Below are 17434 nucleotides of genomic sequence, written 5' to 3'. Positions count from 1 at the left end.
ATTCAAGTGTCCACCTTTAGATATCTGTTGCCCACTACCCACTCCTCTTGTATTATGTTGTTCTAAAACCTGCAGCCTTGTGTTGGGTGGAGCGGGTTTGATGTTGTCAGTTACTATGTCGGCTTCCATGGGGGGAGGGGGCAAACAGTATACTAGTTATATGGGTATGTTCCTTTATTGGGACATTTTTTATAAAAATTGGGACTGACTTGTGTTCCTGTTCTAACGGAGGTGACAATTGCAGGCCTTTTGTGCCTTTTGTTATTTTTATTTAATTTCCTTAGGTGTTTTTTGTTTTTCCTGGACAGTTGATTGCCATCGTCCATCTTCCCATTTTCATTTGCTTGTGTTAGTTATACATTCTGGCCAGTCACCTGGTCCTATGTTGGCTGATCAGGGCTGGGGATCTGCAAATCAGCTATAATGATCATAAGAGGAGGAGAAGAAGAAGAAGAAGAAGAAGAAGAAGAAGAAGAAGAAGAAGAAGAAGAAGAAGAAGAAGAAGAAGAAGAAGAAGAAGAAGAAGAAGAAGAAGAAGAAGAAGAAGAAGAAGAAGAAGAAGAAGAAGAAGAAGAAGAAGAAGAAGATGATTGTGACAGTTGCCAGGGTTCGCAACACATTTATCTGGACAGACAGTTTATCAGGTCCAGGCTGATGGCTCTGGTAATACCTGTAAGGGTTTATATAAGGGTATCACCTCCTGCTGCTCCTGTACCATCAGAAGATCATGATGTCGAGCTGTCTGGAGTTCCTGAGTGATAATAAGTTTGATTTTTCTCTTTAACTTTGTCCCTTTCCTCCACTGACAGTGCTTGGGAAACCTGTAAGTCATATTCTAACGCTGCTGTGGCAAAGGCAAGATCTTCCTCCACCACAGATTTTAAAAAGGCACTACACAGGGACACGTTTTTCCTTTACTTTTTCGTCAGCCTTAATAGAGGTTGTCGCCTCAAAGTTCTAATTCATAATAGGCAAAGGAGTAGTCTTAATTATGATCTCTGGGAAGAGACAAGGGCCTGCGGATGTTGGACTCCAGTTTGGCCATAGTTTGAGTTTGAAATCATTCTTAGTTTCATTGGTAGCAATCACTTGTCTTTGTGTACTCCCTCCTTCTATGTTTATCGCTTTTTCTGCTGTGAGCTTTATATGTAGCAGGTGTTCCAAAATGTCCATAATATCCTTTTCCATAATTACCTTTTCCTACACTGGGTAGGTTTCCCCTCTCTGTAATGGCAGTATTTGATTAAATGGAGCTATTTGATACAGCCCAATTGTGGAAACGTTTTGTTTCTGGTTCCCACTTATGTTTTTTGGATTCAGGTAAGAACCATCACTACTTGATCTCATTCTGCCCTCTTCCAGCCTCTTTGAGTGATGTTCGGATTGATGTGCTGAGTGTAACAGCGCAGATTTATTTGTTTCTTCAGCAGTCTTAGAGCGAAAATCACTTATTGAGATCTGCTTGTCAGAGTTTTTGGACCATTCCTGCTTTTTTGTTTATGTAACTATAGATAGTTGTTTGAATAGGTAAATACAATGTCAATGAGTACCATGATGTGTGCAAGACCGACAACGAGAATACCAATAAATGCAATGCCGACATATGCCATAACCTGCATTCATATGACAATGCCAACGCTCATAAATACAATGTTAATGTATGTCATAATCTATGCCTGCACAACAGAGATGATACCGACAGTAGCCAGTCAATGTATGCCATAATCAGTGTACAAATGACAATGTTGTTACCAGTAAAAATGGTATCAATGTATGACTGATCTAAAAGTGCATAACTATGTCAATATTGGTAAAAACAATACCAATGTACACTATGACAATTGTACCCAAGCTATTAAGAATGTCAATAAAAAAGGACACCAGTGACTGCACTATTATTTTAGGCCTGGGCGGAGTTCGTGGAGTTGTACTCCGCTGAACTCTGAAAAGTGCTGAAAAAACTCTATCACGCTCCGCTGAGTTCCACAAGCAGTAGAGTCTGTTAAGTCATGTTGTTTGCACTGATGTTTAGCGCCAAGAGTTGGTCCCACCCTGTAAAATCAGCATGAACCGCACTTCGCATCGCTCCAGAGAACACTGCTGCTTTCTGCTGCTCAAGTCGACATTCTTCCCAGGCAGCAGTTCCTCAATGTGAGCGGCAGATTTCTCAACATTAGCGATCGCGACCTGTTGCGGGGAGGAGGTCTAGTGCATGATTTTTTCTCATGGGTACTAGCCAACTTAACGTTGGCAAGCCACTACAGAGAAAAAAATCCTCCCCGCATCGCTTCCCAGATATTTTTGGAGCTCTGCACTCCATGCGGAGTGGCCAAAATCTGCCGGTAGAGAGGAATTCTTTGCCTACCCCAAAATATTTTTAGGAGTTTCTCTGAACTCATACCACTGCAGTCGGATTTAACCAACGTGACCTCCCAACCAACCCCAAGTCAGAGATACTTGATCAGACAGGCCCTGCGACCCGCACCCACGCCTATCGAAATGATATTGTCTCAACAATGACGCTCAACATCCTGCGATTACGGGCAAATCAGTTAAACTCCCCATGCCTAACAAAAATGAATGTGCCTTCATGTAACCAAACTGGTGCTCATGTAAAGCCCACTGATACCCAATTTCTCAGGTCTAGTTTGCGCTATATAAAACTATTTAAAAAAAACAAAAACAGGTCACAGGTGGGGTCTCTTTTAACTCAAAGAGAAATGCACACCCTGCGAATAGCTTTATCCAACTCACATATAGATAGTTGCACCACAAACAGGTCAGCCACAATTGGCCCTGATAAAACCAGTTTGGCCAAAGGCCTGTGTTCCTAAAAAATACAACAAAGCTAGATGCCACATGTAGGTAGAAACACTCAGTCAATCAGGACACAACATACATACTGATCACGCGTTACTCATAATGAACATCTGGACACATACACACTATCCCACACTAACTCTCCTCGAGGTTAAACATCATCTGTGTCCTTAGCAGATGCCCAAACCTGTTAAATTTACAACTGTAATGGCTTTTAAGAATGGAAAGATCATTTTATAGTATTTCACAAAAAGCATAAAACCAGCCAACACTTTGTACATAGAGAGACTTTCCTCCGACGCATTCTATCCAGACTCTCCTGGCCACTGCACTAATTATACCAGCTTGTGCCTGTTTTGACAAATACCTCTTGGCTTTTTATTTCTTTTAAGCTTAATTCATATCCAAGCAATATTTTGATGAGCCAGCCAGGAGAGATTGATTTATCAAACCCAACTGCTGCCGAAGGACAATGACCTTTGCCTGAATGGATTCATCTGCACAAACAAAGACTGGTGAGCAGATGCCATATTTGATTAAAAATTCTGCTGAATCTGTGGGGCGGAGTTCCGTCTGGAGGCAGCCATCATAGGGTGAGCGTCTACATCTGATCCTTAGTTCCAGTAAGTGGCATGTGGCAAACTAGGATGAGCACAGATCATTTTTTGCTTTTTCCCTATTCAGCATGCTAGAAAGGGCTAAGGTGCCTACTACTGTTTTGAGACCACTGTGGGGGACACAGGGTATGCCTCATCACTGGGGGGCAGTAAAGTATTGCTTCGACCTTTGGGTGTGGATAAGAGATTCGCTTCATTCCTGGGTGTTAGTAGGGGGTCGCTTGGACCTTTAGGGGTAGGTCAATAGTACACCTTGTCCCTGGGTGTTAGTAAGGGATCACTTGTGCCTTTGGGCATGGTACAAATACAAGCATGGGGCCAGAGTGTTGTTTAGGGCTACCACCTTGATATAATTTTTTAGCCAAATTGTGTTTCTTAGGGGCTGCCGGTTTCACAAATGGCAATGTCTGAAAGAAGTAAAAGGATTTTTCTTTTTTTGCTTGGGCTGCTGGGTGTTAGGAAGTCTGTATGCACTACGCCTGGTTATGATATATGGTGTAATTCGGACATTAGGGAAAATTCTGACCTTTGTGAAGTAAGTATTGCTTGTGTCTGGCCACATAGGGCAGATAATTGTCAGATTACTCCTTTTTTCCACACAAATTTCTGGTAATTGTTGGTCTCCAAGCTGATAGCGACAGACCATCAGTTTCACTTAGATCTGCATGCTACATGGAGCATCCTCTCTCCTTAGGTTGTAGGCACTAGAAGAAGGCTATGTTTTGAACAAAAATCATCATTTTTTCAGTCAACCTTTCTCTTTTAGCCTCTTTTTAGATGTTTTACTTTTTATGCATTTATTGACATCACAGTGCTTTTATATTTTGTATTATGATGCATGTCTAAATTTTATATTTTGTTAAGTAAGTCTCTGTTTATTTGTAATACTAACCAAGTTTTCAGGACCAGAAGTGAATGTTTGCTAGTTTACGGCTACAAATCAAATAGTACTGCTCTGAACTAACAACTGCATTCTGTTACAGGTTGTTACTATAACATTTGCATGTGTCTATCATTTAATGCTAAATGTCCTTTTCAAAGCATTGATTGTTTTGGAGCTCATAACCAGGAGATTGTTTTCGATATCACCCTGTGTACACTGTTTTCCAAAATCAGAATAGGATTTGTGAATATTTAAAGAATCTAAAGACAATCCAAATTTGTAAAATCCTTAAAACAACTTCCCCAATCTATCATGGAGACTCCATTTAGCCACATGAAAGTGAGATTCCCCACCCAGGTGTGAAAAATAGAGAAGCACTGCTGCGAGTGGCATGTCCATACTAAAGCCCACACATTTCCCTGGCCTAAGGGGGGAAGGTTAAACACCAACACTATAGAACATACAAAGACTCACATTCAGACCAGGTATACAGGACATAAAAAGGCTAAGAGGGAGGTCTTACTAGAGGTGTAGGTCATCTTCTAGGTGGCCAATCCAATAAGACTACCCTCGAGTCTGTATGCAAGACACTTGCACCCCACCATACACCAGCAGGGAAGTGCTCTCGCTGAGTCCAGCCATCCCAGCTGCCGCCATGCTGGGTTATACAATCTTCCAATTGAAAAGGCTGCTGGACTGCCCCAGGGGCAGCAAGGCACCCTGCCGGGAAGAGGATCGCGTGTCCCACCAGCCTGAGCATAGATAGCCCTAGCTCAGTTCGGTGCCAGACCTCCTCAGGGCTTCACCCCTCACCCATCAGTTGTGAATCATCAGGTCTGAGTGCCCCATTTGGCACCATAAGGTCAGAGGTAGGTAGTTTGCCCTACTGGAAGGTGATTCGAGCAGTGATGGGGAAGAAAGGAGCGCCAGTCTTGTAAAGTCTGACTCAAAAGAGGAAGTCACGGGCTGCACTCCACCAGGCAAGCTTATGGAATGGAGGAAGCATCAGGGAGTGAGGTAGAGGCCAAGACATTGCCTATAAGAACAGCAGGTAGAACTGAGAGAAGGAGGAAACCCATGTGGTAGTTGGCGGAAAGATGAGATTTAAGGATGGAGAGAAAGAGAACTCTTGCCAGGGAGGCTAGCAGGGAGAGGAGACAACTTCCTCTTCCCCGGTGGGAGCCGGAGCTAGGCCTCGGGCCCCACATACAGATGAGCAAGGAGAAAGACCCCTCACCGAGTAGCACACATCACCTCACCATTGGCGTAGGAGAGAGGCTGACCAGGAAATTAGTAGTTAGGAAAGACTAATTGGAATGCATTTGAGACATAGAAAGAGCAGCATGACCCACTAATGAATGCATAAGGAGAGTGACGAAGAAGACATCCGCTGCTCCCCCTGAACGCACTGGTCAGACAGACCCACCCCTAGAGAACTAATATCCAGAAAAGAGGGTGATGCCTTTATATGATCTTTCTGTCATCTACTAGTCTGCTGAGAGAAAGGAAGGGCCACCAGTATGACCGTCCTTGGCCAGAGGATTGATCCTTTGAACCCGAAGACATTGTCATTGGCAAGTACTGCATTCAGCACAGATGGGAAGATCTAAAACGGAACTACCCCTACATGCAGAATTGCATGAGATGACAAGAGTGCTACATCGGTTAGAAACTGACAGAGCTGCCTAAGCCAGGATTTTCCCGCTACTGCAGAAAGGAGCAGCAGGAACCATCCACCTGCCATGGGCAGAGATGTACAATGGCTCAGGAATAAACTGCCCCCACTGATGGACGGGGCAGGGAAATTGATCTCCTGCGTTAACCACATCGCTGCGGTAAGGGGGCGGGGGGCCGCGAGGCGGGCCCATGCGGGTGACGGAACCGCTCCATCACCAGCCGCGGTTGAGCTGTGCTCATGACGGAGCGGTTCCATCATGGCCCCGCCCGCTCACTAGAACGCGCCACACAGGCGCGAAATCAGCACCGCGCAGGCGCGTCGGGAGGGCCCTGACGGAACCGCTCCGTCATCGGCACAGCGCCACCGCGGCTGATGACGGAGCGGTTGTCAAGGTCTTCACGTCGTCCCTTACCTTGTCTTGATATGAGACGCGTGGAGAATTCGCAGGGACGCAAGGGACCAACCTCCCTAAAGACTAACCCCTTCCTGGAGGAAGTATTGAACACTACAAGATTTGAGTTAGACAAAGGGGAGGAGGGCCGGTACTGGACGTAAATGTTCTTGCTGTCGACCTGCGAAACAACAAGAATTCTATTTACTTCTCAAGTCTTACTCTTTACTTGAAACAACCTCTGTGACTACTGTATCCCTCTCTCCTTATTACTTCAATCTCTCGCCTACCTGCGAACAGCTGTTGTCAGTCCTTCGTCCAGTATTTCTTTGTTGTCTTGTTGGGCGAACTGGTGAGATGAGATTCGATCGTCTCGTCTTGTTGTGTAGTCCTGTCGTGAATTTAAACCTTTCTTTTTAAGTAAATTCTGCAATAAACAAATAGAAATGATTAAACCTTTTAATTCTAATTCCTGACTTATAACCCCCCTTTTTGCAACCTTAATAACTAGGACCTATCTCAACCTTAGACTTACTGAATGTTTTTTCTGTGCCTTTTAAGTTCTTGGATTCTCAAATCTAAAAAGCAAGGTCTTTATAACAAGGAGAACACATATACAACTTAAGAAACAAAAAGTTCACATTCGGAAATAATGTCTTTCCAAAGTGCAGAGTTCACGTTTTTTCCCCTCCTTATTTCTTGACAAATAACTCTAAATTCCAAAGTTCCGAGATTACTTCTTGAAAGAAGTGTTCGTGAATTGTTCCGGCGACCTTTCTTGCGAGGGGCGCCTTAGTTTAAAGAAAAGCTGTTCACTTATCTCTTTTTCTGCTTTTCCTGAAGTCTTGACTGAAGAATGCCAGGTCTTGACTCTTTAAGATGGTTCAGGCTTTCAAAGTCGTTTTCTCCATTAAGCGACGTTAGCCCACGGAGCAGGGGCTCTCACGTCCTCTTGCTGAACAGGCGGGAGGCAAAGCGCTTTGCAGAAGACTGGGTGCGGTTTAAATACCGGACCGCACCCAGCCGCACCCCACGTTCGCGTGCGCTTGGCCTCAATGCGTGCGCTCCTTAATGCGTGCGCTCGATCAGAATCAGGCCGGCACAAGTGAGAGAACAACTGCATGATTTCACGGATGCAATACTGGCAAACAAAGGCACTATTGTGATTCAAGAGGCAGAAAATGAAAACGGCAATTAAAGGTTTTACAAAGCAAATGTCACACGAAAATGTCACAATGTTTACACTTTAAGTATTACACTGAACACACTTTAAAATAGGCATACACTTACAATGGAGTGCTGGTGCACGGGAAAGGGGTGGGTTTTTTGACAGTAAATAATCTCTAATAGTAATGGAGCCACACATAAGTGTGGCTTCATACAGATTCATGACAGTACTCCCTCCTCAAGATCCCCCCTAAAACTGTTGCTATAGGCTTAGGTTTCGAGGGGTTCTGCATATGGAATTTTCTCAGCACTTTCGGAGAATTTTGTAGATGAGTGATGGGTTCCCATGATCTTTCCTCAGGACCATACCCCTTCCAATCCACCAAATAAAACAATTTTCCGCGAACCCTCTTGGAATCTAAAACCTTCTTGACTTCAAATTCTGAGTGGCCATCAATTAAAATGGAAGATGGAGGTCGAATTAACCTAGTTTGGGGGTCAAAAGGTTTGACTAAGGACACATGGAATGCTGGATGGATGCGATATTTCTGAGGAAGAAGTAGCTTTACACAAACAGGGTTAATAATCTTTTCGATGGGAAATGGACCTATAAATCTGGGGTTAAATTTCTTGTTTCCTTTTATGGTCAAGTTTTTTGTGCTCAACCAAACCTTGTCTCCAGGGCTATATAAAGGTTGTTCTCTTCTGTGTTTGTCAGCCGAACTTTTTTGGCATTCCTTAGCATGAGCTAAATTATACCTAGCTTCCTTATGAATAGAAGACAACTCCGAGATATAGTCATGAATTGCTGGAACTGAAGTATTACCTTTAATGTCTTCCGGAAAGCTTTTTGGATGGAAACCGTAATTACAGAAAAAAGGAGACATATTAGTGGAAGAATGTTCAGCATTATTGTATGCGAACTCCAAAGTACTTAAGAGGTCAGACCAATCTCCTGAGACGGTGGTTAACATGCACCGTAAGTATTGTTCTATGGTTTGATTTGTGCGTTCTGTTAAACCATCCGTTTGGGGGTGATAACTGGATGATAAACGAATTTCCATTTGGAGAAGAGAACTTAAATTCTTCCAAACATGTGAAATAAATTGAGACCCCCTGTCAGAAATCACTACTGATGGAATTCCATGTAAGCGAATGACATGAGTAATCAAAATCTTAGCTAGTTCCATAGTAGTAGGAAGTCTTTTCAATGGAATGAAATGAGCCATTCGTGAAAACTGATCTACAACAGTTAAAATTGTAGTATGTCCTCTTTGAGTCAAAGGAAGTTCTACAATAAAATCCAAAGAAATAGAATGCCATGGTTGGGGAGGTATGGGAAGAGGTGTTAAAAGCCCACTAGGAGACTGATGAGAAGGTTTATTTTGGATACACACACTACAAGTGGCTACATAACCTTGAACACCTTTGAACATTGTTGGCCACCAAAATTGTCTCTTAATTAGTTCGTATGTCTTGGCGATTCCCGGATGAGCCGAGAGAGGTGAATCATGAAAAAGGTGGATAATGGACTCCTGAAGGGATTTAGTGGGAACCATAATTAAGTCATGCATGTAAAGAAACTTATCTTTCTCTTGAAGATTTGGGTAATCTTTTCTCCATTCTTCAAGACTTTTAGTCTTTAACTCCCTTTGAATCTCGTCAGAAATACTTTTGATCGATAAACAAGCTTGAAAGCAGGTAGGTGGTAAAACAGGAAGAACAACTGATTCATGATCCAAACTATTTTCTCCTAATTGAGACAATGCATCAGCTTTCAGATTCTCTTTCCCAGGTCGGTAGGTTATCACAAAACTGTAATCATTGAAGAACAAAGACCAACGTAATTGTCTAGCTGATAAAGCTTTTACCTTTTGTAAGGCTTGTAAGTTCCTATGGTCAGTATAAATGGTGATGGGGTGACGAGCCCCTAACAAGTAGTGTCGCCACTCCTCGAAAACTGCTTTTATAGCTAATAATTCTTTATCAGCTATTGCATAATTTATTTCTGCAGGGGACAATTTTCTTGAATAGTAGGCAATGGGATGCATTTGACCAGTTTCAAAATTTCGTTGAGACAAGATTCCTCCTAAAGCAAACTGAGACGCATCTGCCTCGACAATAAATGGGAGTTTAGGATCTGGGTGACTCAAAATGGGAGCTGATGTAAACTTTTCCTTTAAATCTTGAAAGGCCTTATCAGCTGCTTCGGTCCAATCATATTTTACTCCTTTTCGTAGTAGTTTGGTAATGGGAGTTATAATTTGTGAAAAATTCTGGATGAATCTTCGGTAGAAGTTTGCAAACCCTAGAAAACTTTGTATTTGTTTCACTGATGAAGGTTGGGGCCAAGAAGTAACAGCTTCCACTTTTTTAGGGTCCATTTCTATGCCAGCGGGACTAATAATGTATCCTAAGAAATCTACTTTTGATACATGAAATAAACTCTTTTCTAATTTCACATATAGTGAATTGGAAAGCAGTTTTTGAAGAATGGCGCGAACTTGTTGTACATGTTCGTCTTCTGAGTGTGAGTAGATTAAAATGTCGTCTATGTAGACCACACAACAAATGTCAATAAATTCATGCAAAACCTCATTTATAAAAAATTGGAAGGCTGCAGGAGCGTTACAGAGTCCGAAAGGCATGACTTGATATTCATAAAGGCCAAATTTGGTACGGAATGCTGTCTTCCACTCATCGCCTTTCCGGACTCTAACAAGATGGTAAGCTCCGCGCAAATCCAATTTAGTATAAATGGTTGCGTTCTTAACCTGATCTAAAAGAGTTGGAATGAGAGGCAAAGGATACCTATTCTTTATCGTGACATTGTTTAAGGCTCTATAATCAATGCACGCTCTCAATTCCCCCCCACGTTTTGGAATGAAAAAAAGTGCAGATGAAACAGGAGACTTAGAGTGCCTAATGAAACCGTTTGCAAGGTATTCGTCTAAGTATTCCCGTAAGTGTTCATTCTCTTTTTCTGTCAAAGCATAGATTCTGCTGCATGGCAGGGTTGCCCCAGGCACAAGATCAATTCTGCAGTCAAAATCCCTATGAGGGGGAAGGGAATTAGCCTTCTTTTTGTCAAACACATCCGTTAGGTCTGAGTACACTGCAGGCACTCCTTCTAGAAGAAGGATACTGGAAGATTCTACGGGTAATTCAAAGCCTTGAATTGTGTCTCCAGTCCTGTCTAAAAGGAAACATTGACTCTGACAATGGTGAGATTTAAAGGTCACTGTTCTCGCCTGCCAATCAATCATTGGGTTATGTAAAACTAGCCAGGGAAGCCCCAAGATTAATTTGAATTGTGGTGCGTCGATGACATCAAAGACAATTCTTTCTCTGTGGATAGGGGAACAGTCCATAACTAAAACTTCAGTTTGCTTCTTGATCGGTCCTGAAGTCAATTCCTTTCCGTCAACTGCTCTGACTGTCTCTGGGTAAGTCTTTTGAACGGAGCTGAATCCTAAAAACTTTAAAAACTGAGTGTCAATAAAATTTCCAGTAGCTCCCGAATCAATGATTACTTCTACCTTCTTTGAACTTCCTGAAGTGACTAAACTTTTCAATTCAACAATGACACAAAAATGTCGACACCCCTTAGGTGGGACCGTTGAGGCCGAACTGGAACACACACTCGATAAACTGACCTCATCCTTTACCGAGTGCATTAGTTTTCCGTTTCCTCAGATGTTACAGCTAAATTCACAGACTTGGTTTTCCCTTTATTTGGTTTGGAAGGACATTCTTTAACGAAGTGTCCTGTCTTGCCGCAATAAAGACACTGATTTAACTTTCGTCTCTTCTCTTTTTCCTCCTTTGTCAGGGGTCCACGAATTGAACCTATTTGCATGGGTTCAACAGGTCTAATCTTTGGGTTGTTTCTTTAGGAAACGAAATTTTATCTTTTTGAAACATTATCTTATGGTCTACTTTTCCTCTTTCCCCTTTTCTCTCTATCAACCTATGATTTAATTTTACCACTAAATCTATGAATTCGCTGATCTCCTCGGGAGGTTCTAAGATTTGAGTTACCATATCCTTGAGTTCGTCCTTCAGACCTCTATAGAATAGGGATACCCTTTTTTGATGTGGCCAATCAGCTTCTAGAACCAAGCGATTGAATACTGATATATAATGTAATAGATCAGACGAACCCTGTTTTAAATTTAGGAGCTCACTGTCAGCTGATTGAACAAAGACGTGCTTAGCAAAAATCTTTTTTAAAGAGCGTTCAAAGGCTCTAAAGTTATACAAAACAGGGTCATCTCTTTCCACTAGAGGGACAGACCACAAGGCAGCATCCCCACCTAAATAGGACAACATAAAAGCTACTTTGGAGGAATCATCTGGGAAAGCTGTAACTTTAGCCAAAAAGTGTAAATGGCACTGATTAAGAAAAATGGTAAATTTATTAGGGTCACCATAAAACCTCTCAGGTTGGGCTAATGGAGTAGGGACTGGTGTTATTACCTGGATCTGAGTTTGATTTTCCGAAGAAGAAGCTCCACCCGAGAAGGTGGCTGGTTTTAAAACTGGCTTTTGTTGTTGCACTGTGTTGTGGAGTGCAACCATGTCTCTACGTAAATCTACATTTTCCTGTTTTAATTCTGATAGCATAGCAGCTATATCTTGAAGGGTGACTTGGTCCATTGCGTTCAGGCGAATTTTATTCTACTTGGGCTTTGCCTTCTGTCAAGGTCTTCACGTCGTCCCTTACCTTGTCTTGATATGAGACGCGTGGAGAATTCGCAGGGACGCAAGGGACCAACCTCCCTAAAGACTAACCCCTTCCTGGAGGAAGTATTGAACACTACAAGATTTGAGTTAGACAAAGGGGAGGAGGGCCGGTACTGGACGTAAATGTTCTTGCTGTCGACCTGCGAAACAACAAGAATTCTATTTACTTCTCAAGTCTTACTCTTTACTTGAAACAACCTCTGTGACTACTGTATCCCTCTCTCCTTATTACTTCAATCTCTCGCCTACCTGCGAACAGCTGTTGTCAGTCCTTCGTCCAGTATTTCTTTGTTGTCTTGTTGGGCGAACTGGTCAGATGAGATTCGATCGTCTCGTCTTGTTGTGTAGTCCTGTCGTGAATTTAAACCTTTCTTTTTAAGTAAATTCTGCAATAAACAAATAGAAATGATTAAACCTTTTAATTCTAATTCCTGACTTGTAACCCCCCTTTTTGCAACCTTAATAACTAGGACCTATCTCAACCTTAGACTTACTGAATGTTTTTTCTGTGCCTTTTAAGTTCTTGGATTCTCAAATCTAAAAAGCAAGGTCTTTATAACAAGGAGAACACATATACAACTTAAGAAACAAAAAGTTCACATTCGGAAATAATGTCTTTCCAAAGTGCAGAGTTCACGTTTTTTCCCCTCCTTATTTCTTGACAAATAACTCTAAATTCCAAAGTTCCGAGATTACTTCTTGAAAGAAGTGTTCGTGAATTGTTCCGGCAACCTTTCTTGCGAGGGGCGCCTTAGTTTAAAGAAAAGCTGTTCACTTATCTCTTTTTCTGCTTTTCCTGAAGTCTTGACTGAAGAATGCCAGGTCTTGACTCTTTAAGATGGTTCAGGCTTTCAAAGTCGTTTTCTCCATTAAGCGACGTTAGCCCACAGAGCAGGGGCTCTCACGTCCTCTTGCTGAACAGGCGGGAGGCAAAGCGCTTTGCAGAAGACTGGGTGCGGTTTAAATACCGGACCGCACCCAGCCGCACCCCACGTTCGCGTGCGCTTGGCCTCAATGCGTGCGCTCCTTAATGCGTGCGCTCGATCAGAATCAGGCCGGCACAAGTGAGAGAACAACTGCATGATTTCACGGATACAATACTGGCAAACAAAGGCACTATTGTGATTCAAGAGGCAGAAAACGAAAACGGCAATTAAAGGTTTTACAAAGCAAATGTCACACGAAAATGTCACAATGTTTACACTTTAAGTATTACACTGAACACACTTTAAAATAGGCATACACTTACATCCGTCATCAGCACGGAAAGAGTTAAGAAGAACAAAGAGGGTATATACTTGGCTTTTGGGGAATCGAAAGGCTGCTCAGCAGCCTTATTGGGGAGCAGACCAACACAGTGTTCTCCTGAACCTGCATCTCTGCAGTCAAGCATATCAACACCGAGCATGATGGGGCTGCATTAAACTCATTCAGACACCAGATCTGGGCTGCCTTAAGGGAGATATTCCCTGACCACCCTGATGTAGGAGGATTGATGGCAGAGAGCATGAAGCATGGGGAGACTGTAACTGAATTCTTAGACAGAATGAGAGAACGATGGGGGCAGGAGGCAGGTCAACCCTGGAGTGACGCAAGTCCCCAGGTCACATTCTTATACAACATCCTTAAGAGAGGGCAGATTAGATATTGCAGTATTGCTAGACACCAAACCTTGGTGAGAAATACAGGCCCACATACTATATTAATACCGGAAAAGACAGGAAAGTAACAGGGAAAAGGAAGAGCAGGCCCTGAGAGACACAGTCAAACTGGTCAAACATAAACAGAAGTAGATAGCCCTTGAGGGGACCACCCTTGCCGTGAATGTCCAGATGACACCTGTCTCAAAGGCATCTCCATTTAAGAAGGTATCTGCATAGTCCCGGTGGCTGAGGTCATGGAGGCCGGATCAAAACCGGCTTCGTAGGGTGCTACTATTTTCACAGAATGGGCCACATGGCTAACTGGTGCAACCTAAAAATCTACCAGAATGGGATAGTACGGGGACAGCCCCCACAGAACATACACTCCCAAAGCTAAGAGCTGAATAAAGCATTTGCATCACACAATCAGCTTCAAGAAAATCAAACCACAGCTGCCTCACCGGGTGGTTGGCTTGGCAGAGGGCAGTTACTAAAACAGAGAGGGAGCTCAGTCCCGCAGGGACCAGACCCACAGCCAGAGCAGAGAGGGGTGACTGTCTGGGGTGGCAGTGCCCCAGCAAAATCCCGAAGTACAAGCACCATAGGTCGTAGACCATCTCCTGAATGACCTATCCCTTTCATACAACTCTCAGTCACATTTCCCGACCTGCCACCACCACCGGCTGTCAGGACAGCCATACTATGTCAACCGGGAATCTGCAATAGAATTCGCCATCCTAGTACCCACAGGGAGCCCAGGGCCCTCACTGTTGTTGGTCCCCCAGGGTGAGGCTGGCTGACCCTGTCCCCGGGGGAAGGACAGTCTCACATGGGAGCAGGGCAGGCCCTCTAGCCAGTGCCTAATAGCCATCACCTATGACCACTTACCTAAGTGCAACTTTGGACGGACTACGTATGTCTCCACCGCCTCAAAGTTTTCCACAAAATGGAGGTCCCTCTTTAGTTCCAAAATGAGGTGAATGCTCCAGCATAAGCAGTGGGAGCCAGGTTTCTCAACACACAGAGGGCAGCAGTGGCCAGGATGGCAGCAATGTCATCAAACAACCCTCAGAAATCTAATCAGATGATCCATGTCCATAGGAAAATCAAGCAAATTCATTAGCACCACCATCATCATGCCGAGCATATAACGCTCCAACAAGACCCCTGATCCTTGCAGAGAAAACACTGCACCCATACACAATTCCAGCTATTTCCCTGCAGCTTACCACTGGGCTCCACACCGAACCTCCCAACCACCTTTAGTATCCTTCTCCTAAAATTAAACCATCCCCAAGAACACAGGTAACTACCCTCCAGACCTGCACAAAACAGCCCAAAAATAGTGGAAAGATTCCCGACCCTTTCAGAAGATGGGCGTGGCCCAGTAACTCAGCTTAATTAGAGACAAACCGCACTCCATGCCATGTGCTGAGGCCCAAAGAATGTGCAGGTGTCAAAAGAACCATTAAACTGAAATAAAAACACTCACTTCCCTTCGCAGTTACATGCAGCATGTACAGGTGAAAAGGAGACCCGAGCCCCGATCAAAGCGTCACACCTTTACATGGAACAGCCCACAGGAAAAGAGTATGGCCCCCACCATAGCTAGGAGGTGGGAGACCAAAATTCAAGAGCATTAAAACAGTTTAACACTCACTAGTCCCTTAAATTTTAGCACCTCTTTAAACAGTTTGACTCACCTTCCTCCTAAAAGCTTTAGCACTTCCTTTACAGTACCCCAGGAGGAAATCTTTCCCTCACCGCTAAACCATTGAGCGCATTGGTATTTTCCTGACAACTGCCTAACAATGTGTTTTTTCCAATTGACCCACAAAACCACAGATCTTATCCTACTGGTCAGTGATCAATGGGAAAGTGCCCAACACTGCCACGATCCACCATTACTTCGACACCAACTTTTAAAGACTTTCTTTCACAAGGACAATCTCTCAAGTAATACAGGATACATTTACTTTTTTTCAACAATCCCTTGAAAAATATAGTTTACATTGCACCAAGACAGGACATTTCTGGGTGCCCAGGCAACAGGCACCTCTCCAGAAGATGACTCCACAGGCAACAAATGCTTTCTAAGGTATGTCTTTTTGTATTTTTGTACAGTCCCTATTTAGCCAGAGTGCTCTCGAAACCCTCAGGAACTAAATGTGTGGCCAATCCCATAAATTCTGCATCTGCATTCTTGCATCGCATGCGCAGAGACCTCTCTCACCTCACATACACTTACACCAAACCAAACACTGGTATTCCTCATGCATTACACAGCACACTCCTACACATCACCTGGATTCAACACATGACTGCCATAGGCACACAAACTACGTACAAGTCATGTTCCATATGTTCATTGATACCACACACTGTAGCTGCAGACAGGCTTTACCTATCTTGGGAGATAGCCACTGAAGGAGCAAAATGCCTCGTCCACCTGTACCTATGTAGGATCAGGGTGAAAATCCAACCCCATAGAGTAGAACCCCATAGGGCACTTATAAACATCCCCTGGTATGAGACAAACACCACTGTACTGTATCTCTTCACCAAGCCCAGCGACATCCAATCCTATGTTGATAGGATGGGCAGAAGGGTCACCACAGGGGACGGCACTGTTTGGCCATGGGACTTTGTAAAGAAGAGGTTCCTGGAGGTAGCAAGACTACCGAACCAATGCACAAATACGCCCATTCCTGCCTCTGTCTGCAGTCCCAGGGAGGCCCTTAACATCTTAGGGGCTACCTTTTTTAATCACAAATGGTCCCTGGGCATGGAATCCAAGAGCAAGGGTCGCCCGTCTCAATCATGCGGGGGTATATGAGTACCCTTGGTGGCGGTCCAATGCTAGCATGAGCACCCCGTGGCTGGAAACACTCTACTCTTTATGTTTAAGAGGCAGAGGAACCATACCATTGTGTAATAATGAGAGCTGAGACGGGATATTATACGTACCCAACTTCTAAAGGGGCACCTCCACGCTGATGGATATATATACTGGCAATGCGGTGAACTTGCCTACACCCAGTTCATCCCCAGATGGCATGGCTTCTGCACTATCGTGACCATACACACCCTAACTCTGGTCATCCCTGGAGAAGAACTGTCTGAGTTGTCTCAACTTCTGTTACAGAAGAAAACAACTCTTTTGCATCAGGCTCGAAGGAGACCTCCTGATTATTTTAGCTGGGTTCAGTACAAGGACATGTCAGATGAATTTAGACTTTTCACAGAGACTCAAGTAATCCAGAGGATCAATACTGTTCTTCAGCATGCAAACAAAAGCCAACACCTGCTTGTTACGAATAACCAAATGAGAATTGAAGCAAATGACCAACAATCCTGAGCTTAGCCTAAACGCTATCAAGGTAGAAGTGAGGGCCATCCGCCTTATAGTTATGCAATATCAGTACATGTTGGATATGATGACTGCCATGGAAGGGAGGTGTGTGCCAAGTTTGGTTCTCCCATTGTACT

The sequence above is a fragment of the Lissotriton helveticus genome, chromosome 1_1 (genome assembly GCF_964261635.1).
Source record: "Lissotriton helveticus chromosome 1_1, aLisHel1.1, whole genome shotgun sequence".
NCBI classification, from domain to species: domain Eukaryota; kingdom Metazoa; phylum Chordata; class Amphibia; order Caudata; family Salamandridae; genus Lissotriton; species Lissotriton helveticus.
The sequence above is the reverse complement of the archived record's forward strand: the minus strand, read 5'-3'. Positions refer to the sequence as shown.